At 48.0% G+C, this 11231-nt stretch overlaps 1 protein-coding gene across 3 annotated transcripts in view; it reads right to left on the reverse strand.

Moving 5' to 3' along the window:
• The window catches only part of SLC12A8 (solute carrier family 12 member 8), a 57851-nt gene extending 52008 nt beyond the window's left edge, over positions 1 to 5843 (reverse strand). The window contains exon 1 of one of the 3 annotated variants that reach the window (XM_073647537.1): positions 5741 to 5843. The gene's annotated coding sequence lies outside the window, so the exon portion shown is untranslated. Of the gene's footprint in view, positions 1 to 10; positions 109 to 5643 lie in introns of those variants that run through there. The other 2 variants (XM_073647538.1, XM_073647539.1) reach the window with 2 other exon arrangements.
• Positions 5844 to 11231: the final 5388 nt, after the last annotated feature.

Consider the following 11231-nt stretch of genomic DNA (forward strand, 5'->3'; position numbering starts at 1 on the left):
GCACACCCACCTGTAACCTCACCCCTGTATAGTGCTCCGTGTATGCGGCCTCACTGGCTCTGCTTCATGTCAGGGAATGGGAAAAAAATCTCATTTCTATGCAGCTCTAATATGTCTCACAGCTGAGGGTTTGTTACAATGTATCAGCGTAGATAATCTGCCCTGTCCTTATCCATACAGTCACCCTCAGGCTAGGGTCCCATCTTCATTGCGGACCACCTGCAGCAGGATTTACCACTGCAGATATCAGTGCGAAAAAAGAAGTAGGAAACCATGTAAAGGGCGAAACTGGCACCTACATCTGTGGCATAAATCGACATGCTGTGGATCTCAAACTCGCAGCTCCGGTCAATCTGCGCCGCGCATGTATCATGCAGCTCGTGCATCAGGTTCCTTGTTCCCACTGGAAAATGCAACAAACAAACAGGCAGCAGAAAATCCGCTGTTATCACTCCGTGTGAACGCAGCCCTATATGTCCATCCACTCAGATGTCTCTGCAACGCTTCTTATCCTTAGCCGGGGTCACACGGCCCTCGATTCTCTCATGAAAGACAATTGGCCTGATTATGCTAGGTTCACAGTCAGATCCGAGTGTCACCTTAGGGTCATCAGAGCGTCACCTTAAGGTCATCAGAGCGTCACCTTAGGGCCATCAGAGCGTCACCTTAGGGCCATCAGAGCGTCACCTTAGGGCCATCAGAGCGTCACCTTAGGGTCATCCTCGACGGAATCGCAGCACAGGTGCGGAGAAGACGGAGAACTGAAAGGGTCTCTGAACTATCGTTCTGTGCTGACAAAGTCCCGCCGCTCGGTGCTTCATGGCTCCATACAGGTCAGTGCACCTTCCCACCTGCTTTTTTTCCCCTCAATCTCCACCACCCCTTTTACTTTGATTGACAGCTCCGGCTTCACAGAGTCAGAGAAAGGCAAAGATGGAAAACTAGTAGGCGGGAAAATGTATATAAATGATTGGCCGTCGTGAAGCACAGAACACCTGGACTTGGTTTGATCAGTCATTCTGTGCTAACAGAGTCCCTTTAATTTCTCCATCTCCTCCGTTGCCTCTGGTTATTAATACTGTTTTCCCAGTTTTTCTAGATATATGGACTAACAGGTTATGAACTTTGAGTAACCGGGACTTCCTTGTAAATATGTTCGGAGCCTAACCAAAGGAATGAATAAAGACTGTCAAGGACTCGGGCAAGGACAGACCCCCACCTGGTTAAGGCTCCCGTTGTGTTGGTGAAATGGACACCCGGTCACAGATCATACTGTGACCCTCTCCTTTTGTTGGTGATATGGACACCCGGTCACAGACCACACTGTGACCTAAAGAACTCAATATGTGATGTTGTTCGTTATTTCCTTCCCTGTTGTGTTTATGGTCGTGTATTTATAGCCTGTATTTGTGTTTCCTGTTTAGTCCCGGAGTACTAAAATTTACTAGGGGGGAATGTGTCACCCCAGGCCTGGATGCCACGAATATTAAAGGCTGTGTCTGAGAGCAGGAGGGAGGTTCTCTGGTCAGGGACAATTAGCATACAGCACCTCCTCTCCCAGGCCAGTAGGGGGAGCTGGCTGCCCCTATAAAAGCTGGTACTGGGGGCAGGGTTAGGGAGAACTGGATGACCTAGCTCAGGACTGAGACTAGTCCCAGAGAAGGAGGGACAGTTCAGCTGTAGCCGAGGAGAAGCTGCGAGCCAGGGACAGAGGCGACGAGAGCCGGTCCTGGCTGAGGGAACTACACAACCGGACACTGGGGTCCGAGGCTGTCAGGCTTGCAAGCCCAGCAGCAGAGAACCAACTCGCGAGGGATTCTAGGTCCGCCACACAGAGGGACCAGTACAGCACGGAGAAGCTACAGGTACCTAAGGCCCGAGTCGCAAGCCATACAGGCGAAGTACACGGCCAGCTCAGGGACGTGGGCTATTACACCACGAAAAGGGGGATAGTCAGCAAGGGCAGAGAAGGAACGGTAGGCCTACCCACTCACCCTGACCAGTGGGGCTCGCCCGAATGCTCTCAGACACCCAGGCCCATTCCTGCCCGGTACTCCTCTTGGGTCATTAGTAATACCAACAATAAAGACCCTGGACTGCATCATTGGACTCTGTGTGATTTCTGCTGCGCCTGCACCATCACTCCCAGCATCCACCTACATTGCCCTGAGGCTACACTCTCCCCGTGGGGAGTTATCCTATCCCTGTGCTGCACACCAACACCAGCCTCAGAGGTCTGCCTTGCAGCGGCGGTCATCCCTGACCGCAATCCACGGGTGGCGTAGTCGGACATTACCTAAAACATATAAAAGACTGCCACTGGTCTGACCACCCTGAGCCACGGGACCGGGTTGCCACTACTACCCCCAGCATCGCACTGAAGCCCGGTTCCGGGTGCCCCACGGCCCAGGGGGTGAGTCACATTACGATGTTTCACACTCACCCATAGAGTTGTATGGGTGCGCATGGTCGGATCATCTGATGCACTCGTAGCATGCTGCGATTGTTTTTGTCATAGATGTAACTGCAAAATCTATAAAGCCATCTCATAATTCTCACAAGTGAACACTGAAGCGAGGCTGGAGGCTCGCACTCTATGACATCCACATGACCCTTATTCTCGGCTGGGACCCCCCCACCCCCCTGCTGATGGATTGCAGATCAGGTACAGCTGACAGAGGGACTTGGAAGACGACAGATTTATGGCCGGTGGACATAACCCATCACCTTTGGCTTCACGGTGACCAGTTTGAATATTGGCGTTTTTATGAATGGCAGCGCTATGACCGATATGAGAGGCGAACGTGACGCATTGTCTTACATCACTGAGCGGTCGCAGCAGCAGCTCCAAATTAATATCGGTCAGATGGATGACAACATCTATGCCATGTTTCTTATATATAGAAAGACAAATATTTAGATTTGAGAGTCCTCAGTGGTTGATACCTTTTAATGGCTAACTGAAAAGATGGTAACAAATTGCAGCTTTCGAGACTACTCAGGTCTCTTCATCAGGCATAGTATACCACAAAATCTGAAGAGTCACATATTTATACACAATAAGACACAGAAATAATGCAATAGATGAGACAAGTGACGTAAAGCAGAGCTATTACTATGGGAGAGGGATAAACAGTTGTGGCCGTAAATATTGGAATAGTTCATAGATAAGGAGTGTGAAAGTTTTATTATCCTGTGATTAAAGTCTGTTCAGGGGCTGTGATGCCCCCACAGGTCTGAGGAGCACATTCCTTAGTTGATGTAGAATGACATAAATCAACTAATTACTGGCTAACACGGTACAGAGATATATATTTTCCCTAAACAGAAAGATAAAATCGTGATAGGAAATATGGCATTAATGTCTCTCGCCTGGGACCTCCAGGGGTGAAGATATCGTGAAAGTTGGGGATCCCATAATTTTCTAAAGACATAGTCACATCCCCTGACCAGCCCTGTTAAAAGTCACCAGAGGGGAGGTATGCTGGCGTGATTGGTGTTAATAAAAGTAAATGCGGAGCTATGATCACTGTCAGTCCTGGGAGACACAGTGCACTGTATTTCTGTACTGTAAACCCCCCCAAAAACTAGGATCTCCCCTCGAGACAAATACTAAACCTGATGTCACAGGATTGGTTCTCTCTTCGTTATCCCTTTTTATTCTATGTAATTGTGTAGAACGTATTGTTTTGTTTCCTTTTGGTAATATCTTGCATACTTTTTATAAACACTGCCTGTCTTTCTAGATTAATTCTATAAAATGTAATATTTCTGTTCCTCTTGCTCTGTAAACCCCTGTATCCATACGCTACCTGTAACGGGCGTCCAATCGGCCTGTATAAACGATTAGCGGTGGCAGCAAGTAGTTTCCCTTAGTTATTTTGTAGCTGGCAGTGACTGTACCGGCGTATATATACAGCATATTCCATGCGCTGGAATCAGAGGTGTATATACCGTCCGCTCACTGTGAGTTTCCTAATAACCGGCCTAGTGGTAGAAGCAGCTGCGGCCTCGTCCGTCACTCAGTCAATTGTGTAATAGTCCTGATGACTGGAGGCAGCAGAGAGCTGTTCCCTGACATATTGGTGACAGCGGTGGGATCTGTGCGATTACCCGGCTGATCCACTGACAGTTTTGTTGGTTGTAATTGTCACTAGAAAAAAAGTTCTGGTCGGCACTGACCCATAATAGAACATTGGTCCAAGGGCGATGTGATAACACATTACATAGGACTCGGCCGTGTCCTACCCTCATGTGAGCGAGCCCTAATGCCCGAAACGTTTCATCTGTGACCGCCATAAGACCACACAGAGCGGATACAAAGCTATGACGATAACCGGTACAGAAAGGCTGGACCCCTGGATGTGGCAGCAAAGCCCACCTTACGCAGTCTGGAAACGCGGCTCCTGAGCCGGGCCTCACACACAACTCATGATTTTCTGTATTCTGGGGGTTTTTTTAACCTGTCGTGCGGTTTACGGAAATTTGGGTCTTTTTATTTAGAGCTAAATGTTATGGACTTTACGGAGGGGGCGGAGCTGACAGGATTCCCTGAGGGCGTGGCTTTAGGCTGATTTTCATAATTACTCTAAGCCACTCCCTCTTGGTAAAGACAGTGAAAATTAACACTGAATAAAGAGGCCCAGATCTCTGGACCTGTATTGTGGATGTAAAAAAAAGACAACAGAAAAAGCAGGTGAGCGGCAAGAAAAAATAACAATAAAATAAGAGCAAGAACTGGAGACTTCACCGGTGTGATAGATAGAATAGAAGACATATTGTCAGTTGTTTCACACTTTGTTGTTAAGTATATAATTCCACATGTGTTAATTCATAGTTTTGATGCCTTCAGTGTGAATGTACAATTTTCATAGTCAAGAAAATACAGAAAAATCTTTAAATGAGAAGGTGTGTCCAAACTTTTGGTCTGTACTGTATATAGCTTCTATAGATGGCTCTCAGCGGTGTATACAGGTATATAGCTTCCATAGGTGGCTCTCAGCGGTGTATACAGGTATATAGCTTCTATAGGTGGCTCTCAGCGGTGTATACAGGTATATAGCTTCTATAGATGGCTCTCAGCGGTGTATACAGGTATATAGCTTCTATAGGTGGCTCTCAGCGGTGTATACAGGTATATAGCTTCCATAGGTGGCTCTCAGCGGTGTATACAGGTATATAGCTTCTATAGGTGGCTCTCAGCGGTGTATACAGGTATATAGCTTCTATAGGTGGCTCTCAGCGGTGTATACAGGTATATAGCTTCTATAGGTGGCTCTCAGCGGTGTATACAGGTATATAGCTTCTATAGGTGGCTCTCAGCGGTGTATACAGGTATATAGCTTCTATAGGTGGCTCTCAGCGGTGTATACAGGTATATAGCTTCTATAGGTGGCTCTCAGCGGTGTATACAGGTATATAGCTACTATAGGTGGCTCTCAGCGGTGTATACAGGTATATAGCTTCTATAGGTGGCTCTCAGCGGTGTATACAGGTATATAGCTTCTATAGGTGGCTCTCAGCGGTGTATACAGGTATATAGCTACTATAGGTGGCTCTCAGCGGTGTATACAGGTATATAGCTACTATAGGTGGCTCTCAGCGGTGTATACAGGTATATAGCTTCTATAGGTGGTTCCCTACCAGTGGTGTATACAGATATATACAGGCGGGGTGGCCGGTATCTCTCGTGCAGACATATATCCCGGAGCAGCAGTTCCCGGCGTCTGCCCTCACTCACCCGCTCCTCTGTGTCCCGGGATCCGCTCCTTCGTCACCTCAGCCACGTGTTCTTCGGACACCACAAGCTCCGACCCGCCCCGACCGCCCGACACCTCCTCCAGGACGATGGACGGGTCACCTGTGTGCGCCCAGAGCCCGCGCGGGAGCCGACACTGGAGCGACCGGGGGTCTCAGGGTCCAGCAAAATCTATCTCCTAGAAAGCTCCTGAGGACATACAACCTTCACCCACATTATACTGTACAGCCCTCCACTATACTATACTGCCCCCCACTATACAACCCCCCAATACAGGGAACTGCCCCCTCTATACTATACAACCCCCCCAATACAGGGAACTGCCCCTCACTATACTATACAACCCCCCCAATACAGGGAACTGCCCCCACTATACTATACAACCCCCCAATACAGGGAACTGCCCCTCACTATACTATACAACCCCCCAATACAGGGAACTGCCCCTCACTATAGTATACAACCCCCCAATACAGGAAACTGCCCCCCACTATAGTATACAACCCCCCAATACAGGGAACTGCCCCTCACTATAGTATACAACCCCCCCAATACAGGGAACTGCCCCTCACTATACTATACAACCCCCCAATACAGGGAACTGCCCCTCACTATAGTATACAACCCCCCCAATACAGGAAACTGCCCCCCACTATACTATACAACCCCCCAATACAGGGAACTGCCCCTCACTATACTATACAACCCCCCAATACAGGGAACTGCCCCCACTATACTATACAACCCCCCAATACAGGGAACTGCCCCTCACTATACTATACAACCCCCCAATACAGGGAACTGCCCCTCACTATAGTATACAACCCCCCAATACAGGAAACTGCCCCCCACTATAGTATACAACCCCCCAATACAGGGAACTGCCCCTCACTATAGTATACAACCCCCCCAATACAGGAAACTGCCCCCCACTATAGTATACAACCCCCCCCCAATACAGGGAACTGCCCCTCACTATAGTATACAACCCCCCAATACAGGTTACTGCCCCTCACTATAGTATACAACCCCCCAATACAGGGAACTGCCCCTCACTATAGTATACAACCCCCCCAATACAGGGAACTGCCCCTCACTATAGTATACAACCCCCCAATACAGGGAACTGCCCCTCACTATAGTATACAACCCCCCCAATACAGGAAACTGCCCCTCACTATAGTATACAACCCCCCAATACAGGAAACTGCCCCCCACTATAGTATACAACCCCCCAATACAGGGAACTGCCCCTCACTATAGTATACAACCCCCCCAATACAGGAAACTGCCCCCCACTATAGTATACAACCCCCCCCAATACAGGGAACTGCCCCTCACTATAGTATACAACCCCCCCAATACAGGGAACTGCCCCTCACTATAGTATACAACCCCCCCAATACAGGAAACTGCCCCCCACTATAGTATACAACCCCCCCAATACAGGGAACTGCCCCTCACTATACTATACAACCCCCCAATACAGGGAACTGCCCCCCACTATAGTATACAACCCCCCAATACAGGGAACTGCCCCTCACTATAGTATACAACCCCCCCAATACAGGGAACTGCCCCTCACTATAGTATACAACCCCCCCAATACAGGAAACTGCCCCCCACTATAGTATACAACCCCCCAATACAGGGAACTGCCCCTCACTATAGTATACAACCCCCCCCCCCAATACAGGGAACTGCCCCTCACTGTAGTATACAACCCCCCCAATACAGGAAACTGCCCCCCACTATAGTATACAACCCCCCAATACAGGGAACTGCCCCTCACTATAGTATACAACCCCCCAATACAGGGAACTGCCCCTCACTATACTATACAACCCCCCAATACAGGGAACTGCCCCCCACTATACTATACAACCCCCCAATACAGGGAACTGCCCCCCACTATACTATACAACCCCCCAATACAGGGAACTGCCCCTCACTATACTATACAACCCCCCAATACAGAGAACTGCCCCTCACTATACTATACAACCCCCCAATACAGGGAACTGCCCCTCACTATACTATACAACCCCCCCAATACAGGGAACTGCCCCTCACTATACTATACAATCCCCCAATACAGGGAACTGCCCCCCAATACAGGAAGCTGCCCCCACTATACTATACAACCCCCCAATACAGGGAACTGCCCCCACTATACTATACAACCCCCCAATACAGGGAACTGCCCCCCACTATACTATACAACCCCCCCAATACAGGAAGCTGCCCCCACTATACTATACAACCCCCCAATACAGGGAACTGCCCCCCACTATACTATACAACCCCCCAATACAGGGAACTGCCCTCCACTATACTATACAATCCCCCCCAATACAGGGAACTGCCCCCCAATACAGGAAGCTGCCCCCACTATACTATACAACCCCCCAATACAGGGAACTGCCCCCCACTATACTATACAATCCACCCCAATACAGGGAACTGCACCCCAATACAGGAAGCTGCCCCCACTATACTATACAACCCCCCCAATACAGGAAACTGCCCCTCACTATACTATACAACCCCCCAATACAGGGAACTGCCCCTCACTATAGTATACAACCCCCCAATACAGGGAACTGCCCCTCACTATAGTATACAACCCCCCAATACAGGGAACTGCCCCTCACTATAGTATACAACCCCCAATACAGGGAACTGCCCCCCACTATACTATACAGTCCCCCCCCAATACAGGGAACTGCCCCTCACTATTCTATACAACCCCCAATACAGGGAACTGCCCCCCACTATACTATACAATCTCCTCCAATACAGGGAACTGCCCCCCAATACAGGAAGCTGCCCCCACTATACTATACAACCCCCCCAATACAGGAAACTGCCCCTCACTATACTATACAACCCCCCAATACAGGGAACTGCCCCTCACTATAGTATACAACCCCCCAATACAGGGAACTGCCCCTCACTATAGTATACAACCCCCCAATACAGGGAACTGCCCCCCACTATACTATACAACCCCCCAATACAGGGAACTGCCCCCCAATACAGGAAGCTGCCCCCACTATACTATACAACCTCCCAATACAGGGAACTGCCCCTCACTATAGTATACAACCCCCAATACAGGGAACTGCCCCCCACTATACTATACAACCCCCCAATACAGGGAACTGCCCCCCACTATACTATACAACCCCCCAATACAGGGAACTGCCCCCAATACAGGAAACTGCCCCTCACTATACTATACAACCCCCCAATACAGGAAACTGACCCTCACTATACTATACAACACCCCAATACAGTGAATTGCCCCCACTATACTATACAACCCTCCAATACAGGAAACTGTCCCCCCTATACTATACATCCCCCAAATACAGTGACATGCCCACCCAATGTATAATACAACCCCCAATATAGGGAACTGCTCTCACTATAGTATACATCCCCCTAATACAGTGAACTGCCCCCCACTATACTATATATCCCCCAAATACAGTGACCTGCCCCCCCACTGTATAATACAACCCCCCAATATAGGGAACTGCTCTCACTATAGTATACATCCCACTATACTTGTCAGTGTGTCCAGGGTTGCTTACAGTCTGTAATAATACTAACAAATAAAGTTGCACTCTGTAACGCTATAGTAAACATGAAACTTGAATTGCATTACTGCTCTAGAAAATAGGAAAAAACTAAGATACTTAGCACATAATTTGGCCAATTCATGCATGCCCAGCAGCCACGGCAAGGCAACCTTCTTTGCTGGGAACCTAATAAAATGTGACTCCTCTCATGGGCTGATAGCCTACATAGCACTACAGAGTGCAACTTTGTTAGTTATGTATGGAGTTTGCTGCTCTTAGTATGCACCTGTACACACCAGTATTGTGTTTGGAAGTGACGGTCAGTCTTTGATATTTATACGTAGGCTCTGTGACCGAGCACTCCACCCATCAGCCTGAGGCAGTTTTAATCACAACAGGATCCTACCTATACATATAAATGTAGGCTATCAGCCCAGGAGAGGAGTCACATTTTATTACACTGACGAATAAGGGGCTGTGTCCTCGAAACGCGTCCAGTTGTTCCCCTCCTAAGGACATGTTGTGATTTTTAATTTTGGAATAAAAGGATTTATCGCGTGTGGCACCGGATTTTACCTTCTTTATATATTCTTGCAAGTGTACGCTGGACACTAATACATGAGCCTGGGATTCCTGTGAGTATCAGGTGATATGAGCTAATTATCTTTTTTGTCTACATTTTATTAGGTTCCCAGAAAAGGTCGCCTTGCCGTGGCTACTGGGCATGCATGAATTGGCCAAATTATGTGCTAAATATCTTCATTTTTTCCTATTTTCTAGAGCAGTAATGCAATTCAAATGTCATATATTTCAAGTTTGCATGCTATAGCGCTAAGAGTGTAAATTTGTTAGTTATGTATGGAGATTAGTGATCGGCAGTCCAGCTCTTCTTTGGTGATCTGGCTTTTCTGGCTCCGCTCACCAAAAAGAGCCGGCTTTTGGATCCTAAATAGATCCCTATTAAATATGTGTTCACCATAGGTGAACATATATTTAAGATGACGTTGATGCAGCCAAAACACCGCCCACCCAAGGCCAAAACTCCGCCCACTTACAATTAATCAATTAAATTTTGATAAACCACCCAGAAAAAATAAAAAGTCAAGTTAGCAGCACTGAAGGGATCTCATAGTGACCTGACGAGACCACGACCAACCGCAGAAATTGAGCCATTTAGACGGTCGGCTGCAGGATGCCGTTCGGCGTGCGCTGTTCCATTCTAAGGACACATGTGCCCCAATGTGTTGGCTGGTTCCAGCGGTCGGCCCCAACAATCTATCATTTATCTCCTATCCTGTGGATCATGGTAACTTGATTTCACCGGGAATCTGTGACTGTAATCTGTTATTGGTGAGGTCCATAAATATACAGAAAAATTAGCGAGACCTGACAATGTCAACCTTTAACATCCTGAGCTCTGCCATCCTTGTTCGTCGATTCTGGACATGCAGGTTGGAGCCAGTAGCCCTGGGGACTGTATGACAAGTGGCTTCTGACTCCAAACCTTGTGTGTGGAGCTTGTGATGGGAGTAGAGAAGATCTCCACAGTCATAGATGATACGAGAAAAGGGCTAGCTACAGTATATAATATCCACTGATCATTGTAGCTTCTGTACTTGCGGATCGCTGTTGTCTATGAATCGGCTGATTTCTGTGGTTTATGCATCTGTTGATCGCTGTTGTCTAAATCTGCTGATTTCTGTGGTTTATGCATCTGCTGATCGCTGTGGTCTATGAATCTGCTGATTGCTGTGGTTTATGCATCTGCTGATCGCTGTGGTCTATGAATCTGATCACTGTGGTTTATGCATCTGCTGATCGTTTTGGTCTATGAACCTGCTGATCGTTGTGGTCTATGCATCTGCTGATCGCTGTGGTCTATGCAT

Source organism: Phyllobates terribilis, unplaced genomic scaffold (genome assembly GCF_046119375.1).
Source record: "Phyllobates terribilis strain yellow unplaced genomic scaffold, ASM4611937v1 Scaffold_9__5_contigs__length_417890890, whole genome shotgun sequence".
Lineage (NCBI taxonomy): Eukaryota > Metazoa > Chordata > Amphibia > Anura > Dendrobatidae > Phyllobates > Phyllobates terribilis.